The sequence below is a fragment of the Pristiophorus japonicus genome, chromosome 2 (assembly GCF_044704955.1).
Source record: "Pristiophorus japonicus isolate sPriJap1 chromosome 2, sPriJap1.hap1, whole genome shotgun sequence".
NCBI classification, from domain to species: domain Eukaryota; kingdom Metazoa; phylum Chordata; class Chondrichthyes; family Pristiophoridae; genus Pristiophorus; species Pristiophorus japonicus.
The window spans coordinates 287902053-287927808 of NC_091978.1; the positions used below are offsets into that span (position 1 = coordinate 287902053).

Consider the following 25756-nt stretch of genomic DNA (forward strand, 5'->3'; position numbering starts at 1 on the left):
TTGGGCGCCGTCATCTTTGATGCTCTGCAGCTCCGACACGATGCCACCGCCATCTTCTTCTCCGCCGCTCCGAATGCCCTCCTCCGTCGCAGCCTCTGCTCCCCTCCTCTGCCACCTGACTTGCCGCCTCTCCAGCGGCCGCACTTGCCGCTACCATCTCCTCGGCGGGGCCTGCCCAATGGCCACTTCCTCTGCGGGGCTCTTCCGAACCGCCGGCCCCTGGATCCCTCAGCACCCCGCCCGCAGCGTCCCGCCGGCTCCCTCCCTCCCCCACTAGGCACCTCTGTGCAGGGCTGCTTGCCTGTGGGGGCTGGGGCTGCAGGGTCTCTGTGTGAGATCCGGGCCTGGGACTTGCCTGTGGGGATTAAGGCTGCAGGGTCTCTGTGTGAGGTCCGGGGCTGGGGCTTGCCTGTGGGTGGATTGAGGCTGCAGCTCCAGCTCGGTCGGCGCTGCTCTCTGGGGACCCGGGGCACGGCAGCACCCCGGGGAGCAGCAGCCTGTGGAGGAATGAAGTCTTCCCAGCTCCCACGGATCTTCCCCATCCACCTCCGGCCGAGGAGTGTCGGCCCATCGCCTGCAACGACCCACAAAGGCAAAGTGTGCGTCTCGCCCCCGTGGGATACCTGCACCATCGCTCTGCCGAGAACAGGTATCAGTTCCCTGGTGTAGGTACAGCTTCGCTGTGACCGGGACCAGCTTGGGTCGTGCAGCTGGGTTAATCCACAGTTTATCAAAAGTTCTCCGACTCATCAACGACGGACCCGAGCCCGTGTCCACTTCCATACTCACAGGGACTCCGTTGATTTTTACTTCCCTTATCACTGGGGGCGAATCGTCGGTGCACGTATACAGTCCAAACACCTCATCTTCTACCTGCTCCTCGCTGAACAGTGGATCATCCCTCATCTCCTCAGCCACACGGTGAGTCCGATTTCTTTTACACATACGCTGAAGGTGGCCTTTAACGTGGCAGGTATTGCACGTGTACTCCGCAAACCTGCACCGGTGAGCCTCATGGCTTCCTCCACAACGCCAGCATGGTGCTGTTTGATTGGCCCCCCTCAGCGGACTCTGAGCTCCAGGATCCCGAGGTCCGTGCTCTCTGCCCCGGGCAGAGCCATGTTCTGCAGTTTTGTCCGTGGAGGGCGCTATCCTGTGGACCGTGCCTGCCGGGTTCGAGACTGTGTGGACCATTTGCTTGGTGCTGCAAGTTGAGGTCATATATGCCCGGCTGATGGCGATGGCCTTTGTCAGAGTGACTGTGGGTTCTGTGGCCAGCAGCTTGTGAAGGAGGCCCTCGTGGCCAATCCCCATAACGAAAACGTCCCGCAAAGCCTCGTCAAGGTGTGCCCCAAAATCACACGGCGCCGCGAGTCTCCTGAGGTCTGCAGCATATTTGGTGACATCCTGGCCCTCAGGTCTGCAGTGATGGTAAAATTTGTATCTGGCCGTGAGGATGCTCTCCTTCGGTTTCAGCTGGTCACGAATGAGTTCAGTCAGCTCCTCGTATGACTTGTCCCTGGCGCTCCCAGGTGCCAGCAAATTCCTGACGAGACAGTAAACCTCATCTCCACAACTGGAGAGCAATATCGCCTTACACTTCTCTCTCATTGCGTATGTGTCCTCAGTCAGGTCATTTGCTGTGAAGTAGTACACGAGCCTTTCCGTAAAGGCCTCCCAATCATTGCCCACGGTAAAATCCTTTAGCGAGCCCAGAGTAGCCATGGTTGAGTGGAGCTCGTCCGCTTCCTCGTTGTCAATGCGGTGTATGTAGCACACAAATCACTGACTCCACACGGTCTGGTGTAAGTCTAACTGCTGTGACCTTCGTCCTTTATTGTTCAGCTCCAGAGTGCCTCCCAGGTGTGGTGGTCACCCTTATATAGTCCTTGTTACAGGTACTACCAGGGTTTCCCACCGCAGCGCCCTCTGTGGTGTGGCATAGTACTTACATTACATTTAAGGTACTGGTATGATACACGCATCATTACATAACAGTCAGCTCCTGTCATGGCGCGGGTGATGCACACATCCTTGCGATCCCTGGCTCGGAAGATGACATAATTGAGCAGGTGCCAGTGTTTGGAGCGAAGGTTTTGCCACGATGCCTTATATTTGTCCCTCTGGTGGAACAAGGTGTTGGTGATGACAAGTTCATGTTCTAGACATTTTGTCAGGAGTTGGGTACCGCTGGAGTTGGGTTTCTCTGCCCCCTCTCTGCCAATCATGCCTCCCCAGAGGGCTGTGTCCTTGCCGACCCTGGCGTTGGAGTCACCGAGGAGGATCAGTTTGTCGTCCGCGGGGACGCAGGTCAGGGATTTTTCGAGGTTGGAGTAAAAACCCTCTTTGGTCTCATCTGTCGCATTGTGTTGGGGCATACACACTGATGACTGTGGCGCATTGATTCTGGGATAGGGTGAGTTGAAGAGTCATGAGACATTCGTTAACCCTGCAGGGGGAGTCTTTGATGCGGTCGGCCAGCACGTTTTTGATGGCAAAACCGACTTCGTGGAGACGGCATTCTTCCTCTGATTTCCCTTTCCAGAAGAGGATGTAACCTCCACCTTGTTCCTTGAGCTGGCCTTCCCCTGCCCGCTGGGTCTCGCTTAGGGCGGCGATGTCGATATCAAAGCGTCTAAGTTCCCGGGCAACTATGGCCGGTGCGGTGTTCTGGCCTGTTGCTGTTGGAGTTGTCCATGAGGGTCCTGACGTTCCAGGTCCCAAACTTTATGTTAGAGGAGTGGAAGATGCCTGTGTGTGAGTTCTTTTAACGTGGGGTGGTCGTTGCACACCGGCTACCACACGGGCTTAGCTGAGCGAGGTCTTGGTCCATTGGCAAGGGGGTGCAAGACGACTGGAGACCAGGCACTGCTGTATGGGCCTAGTTGCCTACGGCGAGATGTTGGCCGCAGGCTCGACGGTGATTAGTGCCCTTGATGGTAGGTGGTCCGAGGCTTAGTTGGGGGCAGGCATTGAGAGGGTCAGTGGCCCACTGGGGTTCAGGGTGAAAGGTCAGGGGGGGTCACAGCCATGGTACTCACCACGATTAGATGCTAAGATGGCCGCCGGGATGGCAGCTCCCTAGGGAGCTCCCCTACTAAACATCTTCGACCATCCGGCAACTTTCCACCCTCAACCTCCCCCCTCCCACTGTCGAAATTTCCCCTAGCCCCAATAGACCCTAATAGGGGGTGCATTTACTTAATTCCTTCCTTTAAACCCAACCCTGCGAATCCCACAAGTTCGGGCCTACCTCGGGCTTCCCACCACACCATCCATCGGCAACGGCGACCGGATTGCCAGTGACGACCGGGCCTCCTGTGGCGGAAACCTGGATCTCTTCCACACTTCGGTGGTCTCCTTCTGTGCATCGACTCACCTATCTCACCCGATCCTTGATCCCCGACGACGCCCGGCAAGCCAGATGAGCCTCCAACCAGGTGATCGGGCCTTCACCCCTCCAGCGACGATCGGGCCACCCCCCCAGTGGCGGCAGATGGGCCTCTCCTCCACGATGGTGTCTGGGCCTCCTCGAGGACGGCTAGACCTCTCCTTCCCCACAGGTGACCTCCCCCTCAATAGCGACCGGGTCCCCTCCTCTCCTACGATGGCAGTTGGCCTCCCCTCCTCTTTCAGCGACAACTGGATCTCTCCTTCCACTGGTGACCTGGCCTCTTCTCCTCCAGCACAGGTACAACAAGCAATTAGGAAGACAAGTTGCATGTTTGCCTTTATTGCAAGGGGGTTGGAAGTCAAGAGTAAGGAAGCCTTGCTACAATTATACATGGCTTTGATGAGACCACACCTGGAGCACTGCGCACAGTTTTGGTCTCCTTATCTGAGGAAGAATATACTTACCTTAGAGGCGATGCAACTAGGTTGATTCCTGGGATGAGAGGGTCGTCCTATAAGGAGAAACTGAGTAGATTGGGTCTATATTCTCTGGAGTTTAGAAGAATGAAAAGTGAGCTCATTGAAATATATAATATTCTAAGGGGGATTGACAGGGTAGATGTTGAGAGGTTATTTCGCTTGGCTGGAGAGTCTCAGGATAAAGGGTTACCCATTTAGGACTGAGATGAGGAGGAATTTTTTCACTCAGAGGGGTGTGAATCTTTTAAATTCTCTACCCCAAAGGGCTGCGGATGCTGAGTCATTGAGTATATTCAAGGCTGAGATAGATAGATTTGTGGGCTCTAGGGGAATCAAGGGACATGGAGATTGGGCAGGAAAGTGGAGTTGAGTTTGAACGTCAGCCATGATCTTATTGAATGGCTGTGCAGACTTGAGGGGTCGTATGGCTATTATTAATTCTTATGTTCTTATGTTTTTATGAAAATGATGTGGGTGTGGTGCATTGAGCACAGTGTGAGGCTAATGGTGCCGTTGGTGGGATATGACATTTGAAGATGCATCCACACACCTTCACCACTCGTGAGGTCATTAAACTTTTTGCGGCACCGGATCCAGGTCCTGGGGACAACACTCGTGGCAGTGACAGCTTGTGCTATTTCATAGAAACATAGAAACATAGAAAATAGGTGCAGGAGTAGGCCATTCGGCCCTTCGAGCCTGCACCGCCATTCAATGAGTTCATGGCTGAACATGCAACTTCAGTACCCCATTCCTGCTTTCTCGCCATACCCCTTGATTCCCCTAGTAGTAAGGACTACATCTAACTCCTTTTTGAATATATTTAGTGAATTGGCCTCAACAACTTTCTGTGGTAGAGAATTCCACAGGTTCACCACTCTCTGGGTGAAGAAGTTTCTCCTCATCTCGGTCCTAAATGGCTTACCCCTTATCCTTAGACTGTGACCCCTGGTTCTGGACTTCCCCAACATTGGGAACATTCTTCCTGCATCTAACCTGTCTAAACCCATCAGAATTTTAAACGTTTCTATGAGATCCTCTCTCATTCTTCTGAACTCCAGTGAATACAAGCCCAGTTGATCCAGTCTTTCTTGATATGTCAGTCCCGCCATCCCAGGAATCAGTCTGGTGAACCTTCGCTGCACTCCCTCAATAGCAAGAATGTCCTTCCTCAAGTTAGGAGACCAAAACTGTACACAATACTCCAGGTGTGGCCTCACCAAGGCCCTGTACAACTGTAGTAACACCTCCCTGCCCCTGTACTCAAATCCCCTCGCTATGAAGGCTAACATGCCATTTGCTTTCTTAACCGCCTGCTGTACCTGCATGCCAACCTTCAATGACTGATGTACCATGACACCCAGGTCTCGTTGCACCTCCCCTTTTCCTAATCTGTCACCATTCAGATAATAGTCTGTCTCTCTGTTTTTACCACCAAAGTGGATAACCTCACATTTATCCACATTATACTTCATCTGCCATGCATTTGCCCACTCACCTAACCTATCCAAGTCGCTCTGCAGCCTCATAGCATCCTCCTCGCAGCTCACACTGCCACCCGACTTCGTGTCATCTGCAAATTTGGAGATACTACATTTAATCCCCTCGTCTAAATCATTAATGTACAATGTAAACAGCTGGGGCCCCAGCATAGAACCTTGCGGTACCCCACTAGTCACTGCCTGCCATTCTGAAAAGTACCCATTTACTCCTACTCTTTGCTTCCTGTCTGTCAACCAGTTCTCAATCCACGTCAGCACACTACCCCCAATCTCGTGTGCTTTAACTTTGCACATTAATCTGCTGCCTGGAAGGCCTCCAGCCCCGCCGCGGTTAGAGGACCTGACGTCATCCGTGCCTCCCAGGACCAATGCCTTCAGTGGCGCATCAGAAAACCACCTTGCCCTCTCTCTTCCCTGTTGGGCCATGGGTTCAGAGTGACAAAGAGGTGCCTCTGAACAAAGTGCCTCCCCTTTAAGTAGTGCAGAGAGCCGAGGCTAAATTTAATTGGCCCATAGACTGCACCCGATATTGGCCCCTCTGTTGAGCTCTATGCTAACCATCAGTGCATTTAGCTCTGAAATCAGTGCTCCAATCATTATAATGAGCAGGCAGCACAAATTTTGCATGCTGCCTGCACCACTTTGAACAGGAGCGGGCACATCGCGATTCGGGCTCCCCTCGCCTGTTTTTAAGCTTTATTCAATTTCACCCCCAAGAAGTTTTAGCATGCATTATTTGAGTCGATATCTGCATTCCCGATACAGTGCATGTGCTTCTTACTTATTATTTAAATATACTCAGAAGAACTGGCAGGAGTTATACTACAGATGCCAGTAGCCGATTCAGTAAAAGAAATGTAATTGTAAGGATATTTAGCTCATATTTTTTCCCTTTGCCCTCTTTCCCTATTTCCTTCACTCCAGAGCTAACTTCAGCCTTTGGGCTTGGTGAGGGGGAGGGGGAAAGGAGGAGTTGATAGACTGGTCTGACTGCCCACAGCCACGTCAATGCTGTCCTGCGTCAGCTGAAAGGAAGTGTACATCCATCTACTTGAAATAAATGCAGAGAAGGCACTGATGTTCACAGCTCTCCCTCGATAACCTGTCTAGACATGTCCAAATAATGGATATCTGAACTAAACTCATTCCTTCTGGCAGACTCAATCGTGAGCGAGGAACAGTTCACTAAGGAAAGTTTAAGAAGGGAAAAATAAATTAATCTTGGCTGAGAAAGCAGCCTGCATTGGTTCAGAAGAGAGGAATCCATATAAACAGGAAGTTCTTTGTTTGGGCTTGAACAATAAAACTCACCATTGAAAAATGATTGAGGGAGTGAAGGAGGTATGAAATGCTGGCAATTACAGACAACAGCAAAAATAAATTAATGACTGCTTAAACTTCAAGAGCGCCTGCAGATAGTTAGGAAATACGCTGTTGGGTAAGAATGAAAGACGGGAATTTCAAATGATTTTGAGTAGACAAGGCTGAGTCAAGACTTCAGTAATAACTACCTCATTTGCTTTACAGGCAAGGAACCAAACATCAACTTTGCAGACGTGCTGGGATACTTTCATTATTTACAGCACTCCAATGGCAATGTAAAGAAAGCAACGCTGCCAAAAAGATATTCTATTTAAGAATGTAGTACACAGTTTCCCATTCCAAACAATATTTACTTAAATGGATTTCTGGTATAGTTTAGCAGTAGTGGAGTGTGGTAATGTTTGTATAGTAGGAAGGAGGTGATATCACATGGTATGGGATGTTTAGAGGAGCTATTTCCTCCCTAATTGCAGAGCCAGAAGAAAAGGAATAATCAAATAGCATCAAGACCTCACCCTTGGCCTTCCAGGTGTAAGTAAAATTTTGTTTTAAAAAAATTACAAGGATTTTACAAGCTGATGGCATAATGCTGAGTATTTAATTACATTTGAGGGGGCAGTATGGGAAATTAGATTACAGAAGCAGTGCCTCTGGTTTTTCAACTAATATTGTCTCATGTGCCTTCAGTGATGAACTTGCAAAAATCACATCACACTGAGGATGAAACTTTGTTTTCACTGTGGCTCACGTTTGATTTTTTGCAGGATATAGTTAACTTTTTGTTTGAACTTCTTTGTCCTAGAAGCAGAGAAAAATGAAATATTTGGATTTATATAGCAATTTATCACATTACCAAAATGTCTCATACAATGTCCAGGTGATGACACTGTCCGGGAGGGAACTTCGCACATGGGAGAAGCAGTGTGGGAAGCATCCCTGGCAGAATTCTGTACGGCTGATTTGGATTGATACAAAAGGAGGAATTTTAACCCCAAAGAACTCGGTGGGTTGGGATCGGGTGGGAGGTTAAAGTGTTAAAAATGTGAATCACGACCCGAACCCACCTCCAACCATCCACTTCCGATTTTAGCTTAGGGGGGAATGGGGGGCGGACAGCCAACCTGCTCCCAGGAGGTGGGTTGGCACTTTAAATATTATAATGAGGCTGTGTGCCTGGTGGAACCCGCCAGCTAAAGGAAGGCGAGGTCTGCTGGATTCAGGAGCGATGTGCCTTTCCACTTACTTAATGGATCCAGCATTCCTGCTCCGCCAATCCCCATGATTGGACCCCCCAACCCTTCCAATCTGTCCTTCGAGGCCTCCGATCCCCACTCCTAGCCTTCGATCCCTCCCCTCCCCAAGGCCTTTGATTCCTCCTCCCCCTATGCTCCAATTACCCCACCCCCCAAGCCTCCGATCTCCTCCTTGGACTGATCTCCACAGCCCTCCCATCTCCGATCCCCCCCTGATCCCTGGCTTCTGACTCCACCACCCCCAAAGATCCCAGCCTTCCTCCTCCTTCAAAGATCCTGGCCTTCAGCTCCTACGAACATCCCGAATTTCCACCATCTCCGAAGATCCCGGTCTTTCTCCTCCTCTTCCAATGATCCCAGCCTTCCACCACGTTAGAATATCCCGGCCTTCCTCCTCTCTGCTGCCCAGTCCTACCTGCCTGACAACCAGCCAGCCTTTCAATCTGACTGGCTGCAAAAAAGATTTAAAAAATCAGGCCTTGCTGTTAGACTCGGTAGGGCCTGAGGGTAACCCTTTCTCACGGGTTTCCGGTCCACATTCCAGCCCTCCCACTCACGCTCCCTACCTGCCTCCAAGTTAAAATCCTGGCCAAGATATTAAGATGCAGAAAAACTAACGTTACGATGGTGAACACAGCAGCCTAGCTTAATCATGGGTTGTAGTGATCCTTTGGTCATGATTTTTGTCCAGCTGCCTTATTTGCAGAGATGTGTCTTCTGTCCTTATCTTCTGAGGTGAAGGGATAACACAGTCAAACCTGATGTTGGATACAGATGTGATTGTCTTCCACTGCTTTCGCGAGGGTTTCCTTTCCTCTGACAGGTTACTAGTTAACACTGATGACTTTTTCATGCGATATTTTAATGCAGTCAACCTGTTTAGAATAAATGAGGTTGACAACTGTGTAAAAATAACATATTGAAGAATCTTATGTGAACACATTAAACAATTTTTTAGCCGAGGAAATTAGAGCCCCTTTGAAATGATCCTTTTCTCTCATATATTTGCAACACATGATAGAAAACATGGATATGTTTTCCACTTTTGAATAATTGAGATATAAATCGCTGTCGTATAATCATTTCTTAAAAATCATTTTCTCACACAATAAAATGTGCTTTGGACAGCCCATTGTATTGCAAACAATTGGCTTTAAACTAACTTACTTCAACCTGGAGCAGTTTCAAATGGGGCACCTGTGTAAGTAAGATCTACAATTCCATCAAGGCTAACAGCAGGAGATTTTATAAATATATTAAGAGAAAGAGAGTGGTAAATGTGAGCCCGTTAAAGAAGGCTGCAAGTGAGACTACAGTGGAAATAAGGAAATGGTCGATGAATGTTAAATGAATATTATGTATTTCACAGTAGAAGAAGAGGACAAAATAGCAATGGTACAGGAAAACCTAAAAAAGTCAAGGGGAGGAATTTAGTGGATTTAATATAAGTTTAAAAATAGTACTGGAGAAAATAATGGGACTTAACATAGATAAATCTCCAGGCCCTGGTTTCCACACCATGGTATTAAAATAACTAGGTGAGAAAATTGCAGATGCATTATTCATAATTTTCCAAAGCTCTCTCGATTCAGGAATTGTCTCATAGGATTGGAAAAATTTAAGTGTCATTTCATTTTTAAGAAGGGAGGAAGGAACCAGGTAACTACACACCCATCAGTTTACCATCAGCTGTGGAGAAGTTACTGGAATCTATCATCAAACACATAGTCTTACTCATCTAGTTGAATGTTTTGAGGAGATCACTAGCATTGGTGGATAAGAGCACGTCTATGGATATTGTCTACTCGGACTTCCAGAAGGCATTTGATAATTGGTGTTTCCCAGGGACCTGTACTGGGGCCTCAAATGTTCACCATGTATATTAATAACTTGCATGAAGAAATAGAAAGCTGTATAACCAAGTTTTCAAATAATACTAAATTAGGAGGCATAACATGTTGTGTGGATGGGAGCAGGCAGTTACAAGTTTAGGACAAAGGGACATAGACAGATTTAAGGCTGGAAATTCGCCACAATTTAGCTCCATATTTTGGAGCTAAAAGTTTTTTTTGGAGCTAAATAAATTTAGGGCCATTTTGCTAGTGTCGCCAGTATTGTAACGCCATCCTTAAAAAATAAGGGCCGATTTTTTTCGAGTAACGATTTTGTGACATCACTCGGTGTCAAACCCAACGATAATGCCATTTTTTGCACATTTCACCAACAAGGATATTTTTAAGGACAGTGCTAAATAACGTTTTTAAAAAGCTTGCCTTACCTGGTGGAGTCGGATGGAAATCCACGATAACAGCGCCATCTTGGGTTCTCTTCAACATAAATCCACTCACTGGTTTGTTTACAGCTGAAGCTAACTCGCGTTCTCAGACTCCGAATTAGCTGGTATTTTTTTTAATTGCCACTTCGAAGTAAATAATAACTTTATGTTTTGGGAATCTATTTTTAGTTCTCTGCAATTTTGGCGCAGCAATGTTCCTCTTTAAAACACCGGGCTGTTCCAAAAAGAACAGGTACAACGGTGACTTCAGAAAGTATAAATTGTCACCCTTTGCAGGTACGGATTTGGTATGAAAAGTTTTTCAAAGTTGTAAAATGTCAATGGCGCCAACTTTGAAAATGGAGCTGAGTTAAAGCTTTGAGGGAAGGCTGTGTTTACAGATTGAACTATTTGTGAGTTTATAATTCGTTTTTAAGGACAGTTAAGGACATTTAAAGAATGTTGTCTATTCTGTCTTTGCCAGATGTGGACCGTGCTTATACTGTCCTGTCTTATCATCGAGGAAGGCTTGTTCAGCAGCATTATCTGCGTAATCAAAGAGGGCGCAGACTTATGGGGAGGAGGCCTTACCCCGAATGAGTTTACAGGGAGAGGCACTCATACCTGCACCTGACTGAGGGACAATGCGTTAGAAGTCTGCACTTTCGAAAAGAGGTTGATATGTCCTTACTATACAGTATAAATGCACATGAGGCCCATACTTGAGAGCCGATCACTCTGTGACCAGTCACCTTTATTACCAAGACCTCAAGTGATGAAGGTGAGTGGAGCTTCCCCTTTAATACTTGAAAGTCTAGGTTAGGAGTGTCTCCCACAAGTTCACCCCCTTGTGGTCAATGTTCTCAAGGTGTACAACTTAGGTCAGCTTATATATGGGTTACAATGATGGGTTGAATACATGACATCTCCTCCCCGGCAAAGTCTTATTGGGATCACAGCTTAAGTCTCCCTGGTAGTTTACGCTCCCTTGTAGTGCGCCTGAGTTGGGGCTCCGGTTGTTGGGCGCTGGCCTGAGTGTCTGTTGTTTGCGGTGCTTCAGGCCTGTCCGGATTGCCCACCGTGACTGGGCTCTCCTCCACTTGGTTCCGGTGTTCGGTCACCTGTGGTGAAGTAAACTCTACATCGTGTTCTTCCTCTGCTTCTTCTATGGAGTTGTTGAACCTCCTTTTAGTTTGATCCACGTGTTTGCGTCAGATTTGTCCATTGGTAAGTTTAACTACCAAAACCCTATTCCCCTCTTTGGCAATCACAGTGCCTGCAAGCCATCCCCTGCAGCATAATTAAAGTCAAAAACAAGGTAATTGACATCAATACATCACACCCTCGCATTCCTGTCATGGTAGTCACATTGTGACTGACGCCTGCTCTCAACAATTTCTTTCATAGTAAGGTGTATAAGGGATAAGCTGGTTTTGAGCGTCCTTTTCATTAGCAGCTCTGCAGGTGGAACCCCTATGAGCGAGTGTGGTTGGGATCTATTGGCCAACAGGAGGCGTGATAAGCGGCTTTGTAGGGAACCCCCTTGGATTCTGAGCATCTCCTGTTTGATTATCTGCACTGCTCGTTCCACCTGGCCGTTTGAGGCCGGCTTGAATGGTGCCGTTCTGACATGGTTGATTCCATTGCCTGCCATGAAGTCCTGAAATTCAGTGCTTGTGAAGCACGGGCTATTGTCACTGACCAAGATATCCGGTAGACCATGGGCGGTGAACATTGCCCATAGACTTTCTACCGTGGCAGAGGATGTGCTTGAATTTAAAATGGCACATCAATCCATTTGGAGTAGGCGACTATTACAACCAAAAACATTTTTCCCATGAAAGGTCCTGTGTAATCCACATGGATGCGTGACCATGGCTTGGCGGGCCAGGACCAGGGCCTAAAGGGGGCTTCCTTGGGTGTGTTGCCCAGCTGAGCACACGTTTTGCAGCTGCGAACACAAAGTTCCAGGTCTGCAACTATCCCAGGCCACCAAACGTGTGACCTGGCAATTGCCTTCATCATGACAATGCCTGGGTGCTCATTGTGGAGTTCTCTGATAAACACTTCTCTGCCCCTCTGGGGCATGACGATGCAGTTTCCCCACAGTAGGCAATCGGCCTGAATCAAGAGGTCATCCTTGCACCTATGAAACGGTTTAAATTCCTCAGGGCATGCCCCGTACTGGCTGCCCAGTCCCCATTCAGGACACATTTCTTAACTAAAGACAGTAACGGGTCTTTATTTGTCCAGACTTTAATCTGACGAGCTGTCACAGGTGAGCCTTCGCTTTTGAAAGCTTCAACAGCCATGACCATCTCAGCATCATGCTCAGTTGCCCCCTCAGTGGTGGCTAGTGGGAGCCTGCTGAGTGCATCGGTGCAGTTTTCAGTGCCCGGTCTGTGCCGAATTGTGTAGTCATAGGCGGCTAACGTAAGTGCCCACCTCTGTATGCGGGCCGATACATTTGCATTTATGGCCTTCTTGTCGGCCAAAAGGGACGTTAGGGGTTTGTGATCTGTCTCCAGCTCAAATTTCCTGCAAAACAGGTACTGGTGCATTTTTTTTACTGCATGCTAGTGCTTCCTTTTCTACCATCCCGTAGCCCCTTTCTGCCTGGGACAGACTTCTGGAGGCATAAGCTATCGGCTGTAACTGACCATTGGCATTCACATGCTACAACACACGCCTGACCCCATAGGACGATGCATCGCACGTTAGAACAAGTTTCTTACACGGATCATATAACGTTAACAATTTGTTGGAGCATAACAAGTTGTGTGCTCTATCAAAAGCCCTTTCCTGGCTGTCCCCCCAGACCCAATCGTGATCTTTGCATAGGAGCACGTGTGGAGGCTCTAACAGCGTGCTCAATTTGGAAAGAAAGTTACCAAAATAGTTCAGAAGCCCCAGGAACGAATGCAGCTCCATCATGTTACGGGGTCTGGATGCTCTCTGGATCGATTCCATTTTGGACACAGTGGGTCTGATCCCGTCTGCTGCTACCCTCCTCCCCAGGAATTCTACCTCTGGAGCTAAGAAGACGCACTTTGCCTTTTTCAGTCGCAGCCCTACCTGGTCCAGTCTGCGTGGCACCTCCTCCAGGTTATGGAGGTGTTCTTGAGTATCGCGACCTGTGATGAGGATGTTGTCTTGAAAAACTATCATCCTTGGAATCGACTTGAGGAGGCTTTCCATATTTTGCTGAAAGATCGCGGCGGCCGAACGAATCCCAAACGAACATCTGTTATACTCAACCAACCCCTTGTGTGTCATGATGGTGGTCAGCTTCTTCAACTCACTTGCCAGCTCCTGGGTCATGTAAGCTGAGGTCAGGTCCAATTTTGAAAAAGTTTGCCACCGGATAGCGTCACAAAGAGGACTTCCACTCTCGGTAGTGTGTACTGGTCGTGGAGTGACACCCGATTGATGGTGGCCTTGTCATCGCCACATATCCTGACCGACCCATCCACCTTGAGCACCGGCACGATCGGGCTCGCCCAGTCACTGAATTCGACTGGCGAGATGATGCCTTCCCTCAGCAGGTGCTCCAATTCGCATTCTATCTTTTCCCGCATCATGTATGGCACTGCTCTGGCCTTGTGGTGTACTGGTCTGGCGTCCGGGTTTATGTGAATCACTACCTTGGCCCCCATGAAAGTGCCAATGCTGGGTTGAAATAATGAGTCAAATTTGTCCAGCACCTGTGAGCATGATACTCACGCCACAGAAGAAATTGCCAATTCATGACAGCAAGCCAACTCCTCCCCAATAGTGCGGGACCGTCCCCCTGGACAATCCAGAGTGGCAACCTGTTCTCCAAATCTTTGGGTCACGACTACCATGGAGCTGCCTAGTACCGGAATGATCTCCTTTGTATATGTCCGTAGCTGTGCGTCAATCGGCAATCATTTTGGCCTCCTGGCCTTGGACACCCACAACTTTTCAAACTGTTTGATACTCATCAGGGACTGGCTGGCCCCTGTGTCTAGCTCCATTAATACTGGGATACCATTGAGGAGCACTTTCATCATTATAAGTGGCGTCCTGGTATATGAACTGTATACGTGTTCCACATGAACTCGCTGAACTTCAGCTTCCAGCGATTTCCCCCAGTATTCCTTTGATCTCGTAGGGCTTACATCGGGCCGTCCTCCTCGTACATCAACCTGGCTGCAGGTTTCCTGCACATACACGCCAAGTGACCGCTGACGTTGCAGTTTCTGCAGGTATATTGTTGATACCTGCAAGCTCTGGCTGGGTGTTTGCCTCCACATCTCCAGTATGAGATGGAGGTCCCGTTGTTGGAAACAAAAGGTTCATTACCAGTCGATTGTCTCTGATTGTCTCTGTAACTGTCCTTAAGCACACCATTAACAGGTGTTGATGGCCCCATTACTGGCCGCATTGTCCATTGCGATGGCACGAATCAGCGTTCAGCTAGCCATTGTCTCTGTTGAATTCCCCTTTTAGGTTCGACTACATGCTGGGGCATGTCCGATTGCCCTTGTCTGCCTAGAGAACTGTGTGCCGCATTAACAATGTTGACTCCCTGGTCGTTTGCCACATTTGAGCCAAGATTTTTTTCATATATCATTCTGGTCTCTTCCTCCCCTGAGATAAATGTCTGGGCTATCCGAGCTGCCGCTTCCAAGGTCAAGTCTTTGGTCTCAATCAGTTTCCTGAAAACCCCAGCATGTCTGATGCCCTCAATAAAAAAGTCTCGCAGTATCTCCGCTCTGCATGCATCTGTGAACTTACATAGGCTCGCCAGTCGCCGGAGATCTGCCGCGAAGTCAGGAACACTTTACCCTTCTCGCCGCCGGTGCGTGTAAAACTGGTGTCTCGCCATGCGCATGCTGCTCGCCGGTTTAAGGTGTTCCCTGATCAACTTACTGAGCTCTTTGAACGCCTTGTCCGCCGGCTTCTCTGACGCTAGAAGTTCCTTCATCAGGGAGTATGTTCTGGATCCACAAACCGTCAGGAGAGAGCCCTGCATTTGTCAGCCTAATCTTGTCCCAACCATTCCTTAGTGACAAAACTTTGCTGTGGTCTCTCAATAAAGTCATCCCAGTCATCACCAACACAGTACCTCTCTTCTGTGCTGCTAGTGGTTTAAATCCCAGTTTCTCGTCGCCAATGGTATGTCCCTACTATAAATGCACACAAGGCCCATACTTGAGAGAAGGGCACTCTGTGACAAGTTACCTTTATTACCAAAACCTCAAGTGATGAAAGTGGGTGGAGCTTCCCCTTTTATACCTGAAAGTCCAGGTTAGGAGTGTCTCCCACAAGTTCACCCCCTTGTGGTCAATGTTCTCAAGGTGTACAACTTAGGTCAGCTTATACATGGGTTACAATGATAGTTGAATACATGACTGAGGTAGTTGCAGAGATTTTCCAGCTCATAAAGGCAGACATACAGCCTAGCAGCAGGAGGACTGCACTGCCTATCGAGGTCAAGGTAACTGCGGCACTTTCCTTCCATGCCTCTGGCACCTTTCAGGCATCATTTGGGGACATATGCTGCATCTTGCAGCACGCTACACATAGCTGCATTCGCCAGGTGACTGCTGCACTGTATGCATGCAGGATGGACTTTATAAACTTCCCAATGACAAAGGAGGCACAAAATGAGAGGGCTTTAGGCTTTGTATGAATTGCTGGCTTCCCTAAGGTATAGGTTGCCATTGATTGTGTGTACATTGCCCTGCGAGCACCTTTAGATGACCCAGAGGTTTACCGAAACATAAAATGATTCCACTCAATGAACATGCAGATCCTCTGCGACCATATGCAGCGTATCATGGCAGTAGATGCTAAATATGCAGAGAGCATCCATGATGCTTTCATCTTGCATGAGAGCAGTGTGTCACAGATGTTTCAGCAGCAGCCAGAAAGGCAGAGCTGGATGCTGGGGGACAAAGATTACGGGGTCGCCACCTGGCTCATGACCCCCCTCCGGAACCGTCCGACAGAAGCCGAACATCGCTATAATGACAGCCGTATAGCCACATTCAACATCGTCGAGAAGACAATTGGAGTGCTGAAGCAGCGTTTCCAATGCCTGGACCAATCTGGAGGCTGCCTGTAATACGTCCTTCAGCAGGTCAGTGAGTTTACTGTGGTGTGCTGATTGCTGCACAACTTAGCCATCATGAGGGAACAGATATTCCCACTGGAGGACATTGCAGAACCAGCTCAGGCGAGGGGCAAGGGGGGAGGGGGGAGGACGAGGAACCCATGGCACCACGACAACCCGCAGGACGACGGGGGAGGAGGCCTCGTGGAAGTTACGTCGTTGCACGAGCCTTGCGTCAGCAGCTGATACTTCACGGCTTTACATGAAGGCTGAACGGTACGTTTGATCATTGTATCCCACCATGTTGACTATTTCCACCTGTTATTCTGCGAATGAGACACTAAATAAGTTTGGTTTAGTTGAAAAAATAATGTACATAATTTTGGTTTAGTTAAAAAATAATTTGCAGTTTATTAAACATTTGTACACTTGTACTTAACTTTAATAAAAACATTTAAATTAAACTTTAAACTTTTCAATTAACATCACATAAGTAACAATAAAAGAAGAACAAAAGAACAGCAAAACAACAACAACAGTAGCAAACAAACTTCAGCTGCAGCCATCTCTCCCCCCATCCCCACCTTATTTAAACACCACTGCGCCGCCCACACTTCTTGCCCCTGCCTTTGCCATTAACCTTGCTAGTTACCGCAGCTTTAACCCTACTCCCAATGAGCTCATAGTTTTTGTTAGTGACTCGGGTATGGTGCTCCGTTTGTTGGAGGACAGACCCAGGAGATGGCAATGGAAGCCCTTGAAAACCTCTGGCTGCGGAATGCCCGGCTTGGGACTCTTCAGCCTGTAGATCAACCTGCACACTGACTGTTGAAGTTAGTCTGGGGATTGGAGTGGGAGTGGAATCACTTGATACCGTCAATTGCCGCTGGGCAATGACGACCTGGGTGTGTTCCCACTTTGCAGCAGCTATCTCTGACACGCCCTCCTTAATCTCTGCAGATATTGCTGCTATTTCCTCCGACATGCCTTCCCTAATGTCAGCAGTGTTTGCTGCCATTGCTCCCGACAGTGATGCTATTTCTCCCTTGTTCCTACCCATGGTCTCCAAGTGATCTGGTAAGCTCAACGCTCTCCCCACTCATTCCCATGAGCTCTAACACCTCCCGCGTAGCCTGCATTTCAGGAGAGCGCTGTTCAGGTCTCCTCCTCCTCACCCATGCAGACGGGGGTCTGCTGCTGATGCCCTGCATGTGCTTTTCTGCAACCTACTGTGTCCCGCCGCGATCTCTGAGGGTGTACAACCATTAACTGTTCCCTCGTGCGTAGAGCTGCCGAAAACACTTGGTACATGTGTGTCCGGCACCACCTCCAATTGCAATGTCACTGTCTGATCCTCCTCCTTCCACACCACCAAAGGAAAATATTGTTGTCTTCCGGCTCCTCCTCATCCTCGACCTGATCGGCCTCAAAACTTCTTCAGTATAGCCGAGATCGGCAGGCTCATCCACTTCTGGTTGTGGCACAGTGGCGGGGACTTCCGCTTCATTATTTGATGTCTGTGCAATATCTGGAAAATATAAAAGAACCGACAAATGGTTAGTAGCAGGGGAGGGGGCAGGGTGACATGAGTAGACTCACATAGCGCAGGCTCATTTGAAGGACCACGACGAATGATAGTACATCGCATAAACCGAAGCATAGCCGAATGATAATAAGATAAGAAAATAAGAAATAGGAGCAGGCGTAGGCCATATGGCCCCTCGAGCCTGCTCCGCCATTCACGGCTGATCTTATCATGGACTAAGCTCGATCTTCCTGCCCGCTCCCCATAACCCCTTATCCCCTTATCGTTTAAGAAACTGTCTATTTCTATCTTAAATTTATTCAATGTCCCAGCTTCCACAGCTCTCTGAGGCAGCGAATTCCACAGATTTCCCGCTGGAGAAGAAATTTCTCCTCATCTCAGTTTTAAATGGGCGGCCCCTTATTCTAAGATCATGCCCTCTAGTTCTAGTCTCCCTTATCAGTGGAAACATCCTCTCTGCATCCACTTTGTCAAGCCCCCTCATAATCTTATATGTTTCGATAAGATCACCTCTCATTCTTCTGAATTCCAATGAGTAGCGGCCCAACTTGCTCAACCTTTCCTCATAAGTCAACCCCCTCATCTCCGGAATCAAACTAGTGAACCTTCTCTGAACTATCTCCAAAGCAAGTCCCCGAAAATACTAAGGGATCAAGGGTCTAGCAAGAAGGAAGAACTGAGGGAAATCCTTATTAGTCAGGGAAACTGATGGGACTGAAGGCAGAAAAATCCCCAGGGCCTGATAGTCTGTATCCCAGAGTATTTAAGGAAGTGGCCCGAGAAATAGTGGATGCATTGGTGGTCATTTTCCAAAATTCCATGGACTCTTAATCAGTTCCTATGGATTGGAGGGTAGCTAATGTAACCCCACTTTTTAAAAAAGGAGGGAGAGAGAAAACAGGGAATTATAGACCGGTTAGCCTGATATTGGTGGTGGGGAAAATGCTGGAATCAATTATTAAAGATGTAATAGCAACGCATTTGGAAAGCAGTGACAGGATCAGTCCAAGTCAGCATGGATTTATAAAAGGGAAATCATGCTTGACAAATCTAGAGTTTTTTGAGGATGTAACTAGTAGAGTGGATAAGGGAGAACCAGTGGATGTGGTGTATTTGGACTTTCAAAAGGCTTTTGACAAGGTCCCACACAAGAGATTGGTGTGCAAAATTAAAGCACATGGTATTTTTGGTAATGTATTGACGTGGCAGACAGGAAGTAAAGAGTGGGAATAAACGGGTCCTTTTCAGAATGGCAGGCAGTGACTAGTGGGGTGCCGCAAGGTTCAGTGCCGGAACCCCAGTTATTTACAATATACATTAATGATTTAGACAAAGGAATTGAATGTAATATCTCCAAGTTTGCATATGACACTAAGCTGGGTGGCAGTGTGAGCTGTGAGGAGGATGCTAAGAGGCTGCTAGATGAATTGGACATGTTAGATGAGTGGGCAAATGCATGGCAGCTGCAGTATAATGTGGCTAAATGTGAGGTTATCCACTTTGATGGCAAAAACAGGAAGGCAGATTATTATCTGAATGGTGACAGATTAAGAAAAGGGGAGGTGCAACGAGACCTGGGTGTCATGGTACATCAGTCACTGAAGGTAGGTATGCAGGTACAGCAGGCAGTAAAGAAAGCAAATGGCGTTCATAGCAAGAGGATTTGAGTATAGGAGCAGGGAGGTCTTACTGCAGTTGTACAGGGCCTTGGTGAGACCACACCTTGAGAATTACTTGCAGTTTTGGTCTCCTAATCTGAAGAAAGACATGCTTGCTATTGAGGGACTGCAGCGAAGGTTCACCAGACTAATTCCTGGGATGGCAGGACTGACATATGAAGAAAGACTGGATCGGCTAGGCTTATAATCACTGGAATTTAAAAGAATGCGAGGGGATTTCATAGAAACATATAAAATTCTGATGGGACTGGACAGGTTAAATGCAGGAAGAATGTTCCCGATGTTGGGGAAGTCCAGAACCAGGGGTCACAGTCTAAGGATAAGGGATAAGCCATTTAGGACTGAGATGAGGAGAAACTTTTTCATCCAGAGAGTGGTGAACCTGTGGAATTCTCTACCACAGAAAGTTGTTGAGTCCAGTTTGTTGGATATATTCAAGAGGGAATTAAATATGGCCCTTACAGCTAAGGGGATCAGGGGTTATGGAGAGAAGGCGGGAGTGGGGTACCGAAGTTGCATGATCAGCCATGATCATATTGAATGGTGGTTCAGGCTCGAAGGGCCGAATGGCCTGCTCTTGCACCTATTTTCTATGTTTCTATGTTTTTATCCTTTCGTAAATATGGAAACCAAAATTGCATGCAGTATTCCAGGTGTGGCCTCACCAATACCCTGTGTTCCCTGCTTTTATACTCCATCCCCTTTGCAATAAAGGCCAAGATTCCATCGGCCTTCCTGATCACTTGATCTACCTGCATACTATTCTTTTGTGTTTCATGCACAAATACCCCCAGGTCCCTCTGTACTGCAGCACTTTGCAATCTTTCTCCATTTAAATAATAACTTGCTCTTTGATTTTTTTCTGCCAAAGTGCATGACCTCGCGCTTTCCAACCTTATACTCCATCTGTCAAATTTTTGTCCACTCACTTAGCCTGTCTATGTCCTTTTGCAGATTTTTCGTGTCCTCCCATCTTTCCTCCCAGCATTGAGCCAACCCAGATAATACATCGCATAAACCGAAGCATAGCTGACAGAGAGTACATCTCATAAAGCGAAGCGTAGCCGAATGATAGTACATCGCATAAACCGAAGCGTAGCCCACACAGTACTTAACATTGAGTCAACCCAGACTGTGGATTTTGCAGGACTTACCCTCTCTCTGCAACCTGGGCCCAGCTTCTGCATGGGTATTCGATCTTCTGGCACTACCAATAATACCTGCGACCCTCATTTCCAAGGGTGTTAGAGGCTTCAGTTTTGCCAGACCTCCACCAGTTTTCATCCACTCTCAGTGGTTGTCGGACAACTTCTGAAAATTTTAAGAGAGGGGCCTTCTGCTGTCGTGGCATACACAGGTAATCACATTTACAATTCAAGTATTTGTAGTGCATAAATAAAAATATTACTTACTCTAACTACTTGGCAATGGTCCTACCACTTATTCTGGCACTGCTTGCCGTCCCTCTGGGTGGACCCCATTGCCGAAACCTGCTCTGCAACATGCTCCCAAGTTTGAGCTATTGCTGTCAGTTTCAGTTTACCAGCACCCTTCTTGCCAATCTGTTGCCATCCACTTTCCACAGCAGCTACCAGGGCATCATTGGCATCTTGGGTTAATTTCCTGGCTCTTTTCCTTTTCATTTCATGCTCCATTTTTCGTTTGAGTTCGTGTGTGGAAGTACTCAGAAATCTCCTGCAAGTTATAATGGTCTTTAAAAATGGCTGATCCAGACCAGGAAATGTACTGCACATACGCGGGCACATCCATCACATGGAAAACGGGCAATTTATTTTAATTTTTTTGCACATGTGCAGAACGGCCGTTATTGTTACCATGAAAAATTTTAGCTCCAATCTTAAAAATGGAGGTATTTTAGCACTATGCCAAAATTTTAAAAACTTTCGGTGAAACTTATTTTTTTGCCGCTATTTCGGTATTAAAAAATCGTCCGTTAATCGAAAATTGCGCCAAACAACGGAGCTATTTTTCAACGTGGAAAGTCTAGCCCTAAATGGATGGGAAAAACTATGGCAGATGGAGTTTAATGTAGGGAAATGTGAGGTCATCTACCTTGGTTCCATTTTCTTAATGGTGAAAGATTAGGAGCTGTGGAGGAGTAAAAAGATTTAGGTGTCCATGTACACAAATCACAAAAAGCTAGTGCACAGGTACAAAAAAGCTAATGAAATGTTTGCTTTTATTTCAAGGTGCTTGCCAAATTCAAAAGTGCAGAGGTGATGCTTTGGTGTACAGAGCCTTGGTCAGACCCCATCTGGAGTAATGTATTCAGGTTTGGGCACCACAATTCAGGCAAGATATGCTGACCTTGGAAGCGATGCAGCACAGATTTGCCAAAATGATACCAGGGCTTAAAGGGTTAAATTATTCCCTTGAGTTTAGAAGGTTCAGATGTGATATGATTGAGGTATTTATAATGATATGGATTTGATAAGGTAGATACAGAGAAACAATTTCCTCTGGTGGTGGAGAGCATAATCTTAAAATTAGAGCTTGGCCATTTAGGAGTGAAATCAGGAAGTCATTTTTCCCACAAACGTTATGGAAATTGGGAACTCACTCCCTCAAAAGGCTGTCAATTGAAATTTTCAGAATGAGGTCGATTTTTGTTGGGTAAGGGTATCATGGGATATGGAGCAAATGCGGGTAAATGGAGTTGAGGTACAGATTGTTATGTCTGTAATGCACTTATGAATGACTCCACGAGGCAATGTGTTGTACTCAAACTGTAGTGACCTTGGTCCTTTATTCGTAACTCCAGAGTGAGGCAGCTGCATGGTGGCTACCCTTTTATACAGCCTCTGCCACCAGGGCAGGAAACCCTGGTCTCTACCAGTTTCACCCTCAAGTGGTGCCAGCATAGTATATACACAGTGTAAATCTTATTGATAGTCCATCAAGTAAACAAGTATCCATCTTATGCAACTATGCAGCGTCTACAAAGAGAGTATATCTATAGATTGCATATATAACACAGATCATCCATGATCTAATTGAACGTGGAGCAAGCTTGAGGGGCTGAATTATCTACTCCTGTTTCTATGTTCCTTATGTGAAATTTGTTTACTGTTGGGAAGTATTGCCTTCAAAAATTGTTCCCCTTTTTCTCACTAAGCCACTTGCCTGCTGAAGTTGGGATGGAAGAATTATGTTGACCCAGAATTCTCAATGACGATGCCAGTCTGTACTTCTAATAGCCAGTAATTGGCACAACGCAGGCAGGTTAAGGTGGAACTATTCCATTTCCCAATGCTATGATACAGTGCTCAAACAAGCCTGAAATACGTGGATCCCCAGCAGCTATCCACTCTCACATTTTATCAAGCGAGTGCTTTTGTTGGGGCATTCAGAGTTGAATCATCTGAGTTTCAAAATTAGAACGTATATCAAAATCTAAATGAATCCCAATGAAGCTTATTTTTGCTTAACTGTTTGAAGTTGATCTGAAGTTATCTGTGATTTAGGCATCTGCCACCAAATTTATTTCAACATGTATAAAATATTTATGGAAACAAGCTATGATACACAAGACTGTCAATACAGACTACTGAATGTAAAAATCCTTCTTTGAAGAAAACACTATGGGTTTTGAGGTTCTCATTATTTGGCCTCGAATTTCTCAATCGGTGCAAACTACTGTACTTTTCCTCCACATGCTAAACCCTTTTCTGCTGCAAGTTTCTTTCAACACTTGTTTAATCAGCAGTTTGTCGCTGCTACTGATTTTGTCAGCCTCAACTTTCATTGATTTTTTTCCATAGATCTTCACATAGCAAACTATTAAAATAATGCGTGTGAAACCACAATTTTTAGTGTTTTTTAGTTCTTTTTAATAGCTGTGGCTTTTTAAATATACAAGATAACTGCACTTAATCCCATGAGATAACTTTATACAAAGCCTTTCTATTTTTTGGGACGCATTTGGCAAAGAATGACTTCAGGAATAATGAAGTGTGTGCCTATCTGCTCATCAAGTCTGGCTCCATTTTGGCACTATTAAATCGAAGAACTAGATATCTAGATAAACACAAACCTTTGATTAAAAGCATCTACCTTTTCTAAGCCAAAAAAAGAGTAAATGAAAAATGCCTTGTTGATTTTGGCTTGCAGCATGGTACATTAAAAATAATCACAGGTCCGATTACTGTAATACTTATTGCTAAGGGCTCGACAAAAACAGATCTCCAGATTATTAGATGCTTTTTAATAGGTGGAAGATCATGTCTTTACACAAGTCAAACCTGACTTCATATCTTGTGAAAAAGAAATTGACACTTCATGGTCAGTTGTATCAAACAGCAGATTCTGTTGTTTCACTGCGATTATCAGACAATCTGAATGGGTAAAGATAAAAACACCAACATCAAAGGAGCTCGGCTGCTTTCGTAGGTTTGTACAGGAGGAAGCAATTACAAGTAACCTCTTTGGACACCAGTTCAAAATGTCCTGCAAAAGCAAAACCTTACATCCTTTTCAAATTAGCTTCAATTATTTGCTTCCTGCTATGCAACTGCTTTTTTTCCGATTGCATGTCATGTTCCAGCACTTTCAACATCTGCACAAGAGGAACCTCACATTGAACCATATCGGCACAATGTGTAGTTCTCTATGGAAATGATTAATGGCACAATGTTGTACATGTCTTCTGCAAGCTACCAATATACGTCACGGCAAGCGAGTCCTAGGAGGGCAGAGAAAACGCTTGAGGACACCCTCAAAATCGTCCTTGAAAAAATGCAACATCCTCACCGAATCTTGGGAATCCCTGGCCCAAGACCGCTCAAAGTGGAGGGGAAGCATCCGAGAAGGCACCGAACACTTTGAGTCTCTTCGGCGGGAGCACGCGGAAGGAAACAGCAGAAGGAGCATTCAACAAATCAAGCACCCCACCCACCTGTCCCTCCAACCATCATTTGCCCCACCTATGACAGAGACTATAGATCCTGCATTGGACTCATCAGCCACCTAAGAACTCATTTTCGTGTGAAAGCAAGTCATCCTCGACTCCGGGGGACTGCCTAAGAAGTAGACCAATATAAACTCTACTTCTACATTTATCACAGCTTTGTCATTTGGAACTGGTCCCTTGCAAGACAGCAATTTATTTCAAGAATCATTGCCAACAGTAATACTTATTCCAGGCTGTTACATCTATGGATTGAGTGCATGCCCTAAATGGTGGTCTCATCTCTATAGCCCATTTAAAAAAAAACTCAATCTCTTTGTAAAACATCTACTGGTGCATTTCTATATTGCAGCTGTAAACAATTTAATAGACTGGATGCAGCTATATAACCAATTGTAGTAGGGGCTTGAGAACAGCTGGATAACCAAGTTTCCTCCTGCCCTTAGGCGTCCCCTGCATCATATACCAATTCTGAATTAAGAGAGCAGACAGGTGACCTGCTCTCAGACTTCCATTATTGGCATTCCTAATCTGACCACAGGGATATAAACAAGGGCCGCACTTTTGCACTAATGCGAGATGAGTTGCATCTACCTGGAAGGATGCTTGCACCAGAGGTTTGTGGGTCAATTCAGCTGCACATCCATTGGACTATTTATGAGCGTAAGTCCCATGTAAAATGGGAGTAATATGTTGGGGTACTTGGAAATTGGAGAGCAGACTTTAAAAAGCACAATTCTGGCTGAAGATGGCAATGGAAGGCTGGGGGAGTAGCAGGTGAGTAGCAAAGTACTTAGCTTGTTCAGTTCACTGTCACCGACAGTATGCCTCAAAATAATTATTGTGCCACTTTACAACCACAGGAGCAGCTGGCAGAGACATCCCAAGAAGGGAAGGACATACAACAGATGCCTAGAAGAAAAGCCCACAACTTCAATGAGTGGACCTGTAAACCTTCCTTGATGAAATAGAGCAGAGGAGAGATAGACAACTGGATCACTGTGAGATGAAGCCTCCAAAAATATATCTCTTTTGCCATGCTGCATGGAGCTGGCATTGTGTGCCAACTTTCTCACCACTAGGGTTGCAGATGAGTGTCTCAAAAAGATCAGTGACCTGACCAAGGAAGGCAAGGTAACATACCAGCCACTCTCCCATTTCTTCCTTGGGTACCCTGGGCACCAGCACACTTTTCCAGAATTCATGGGTACTCACCGTATTGGAAACGGTAGCATAGTGGTTATGTTACTAGACTAGTAATACAGAGGCCTGCACTAATGAGACATGTGTTCATAT

General features: G+C 46.6%; 1 long non-coding RNA gene across 1 annotated transcript; it reads left to right on the forward strand.

The window, feature by feature from the left end:
* The first annotated feature begins 725 nt into the window (after positions 1 to 725).
* Positions 726 to 25530, forward strand: LOC139233975 (uncharacterized). The gene is made up of 3 exons (XR_011588248.1): positions 726 to 921; positions 6903 to 7229; positions 25324 to 25530. It is a non-coding gene; the product is annotated as an uncharacterized lncRNA (long non-coding RNA).
* Positions 25531 to 25756: the final 226 nt, after the last annotated feature.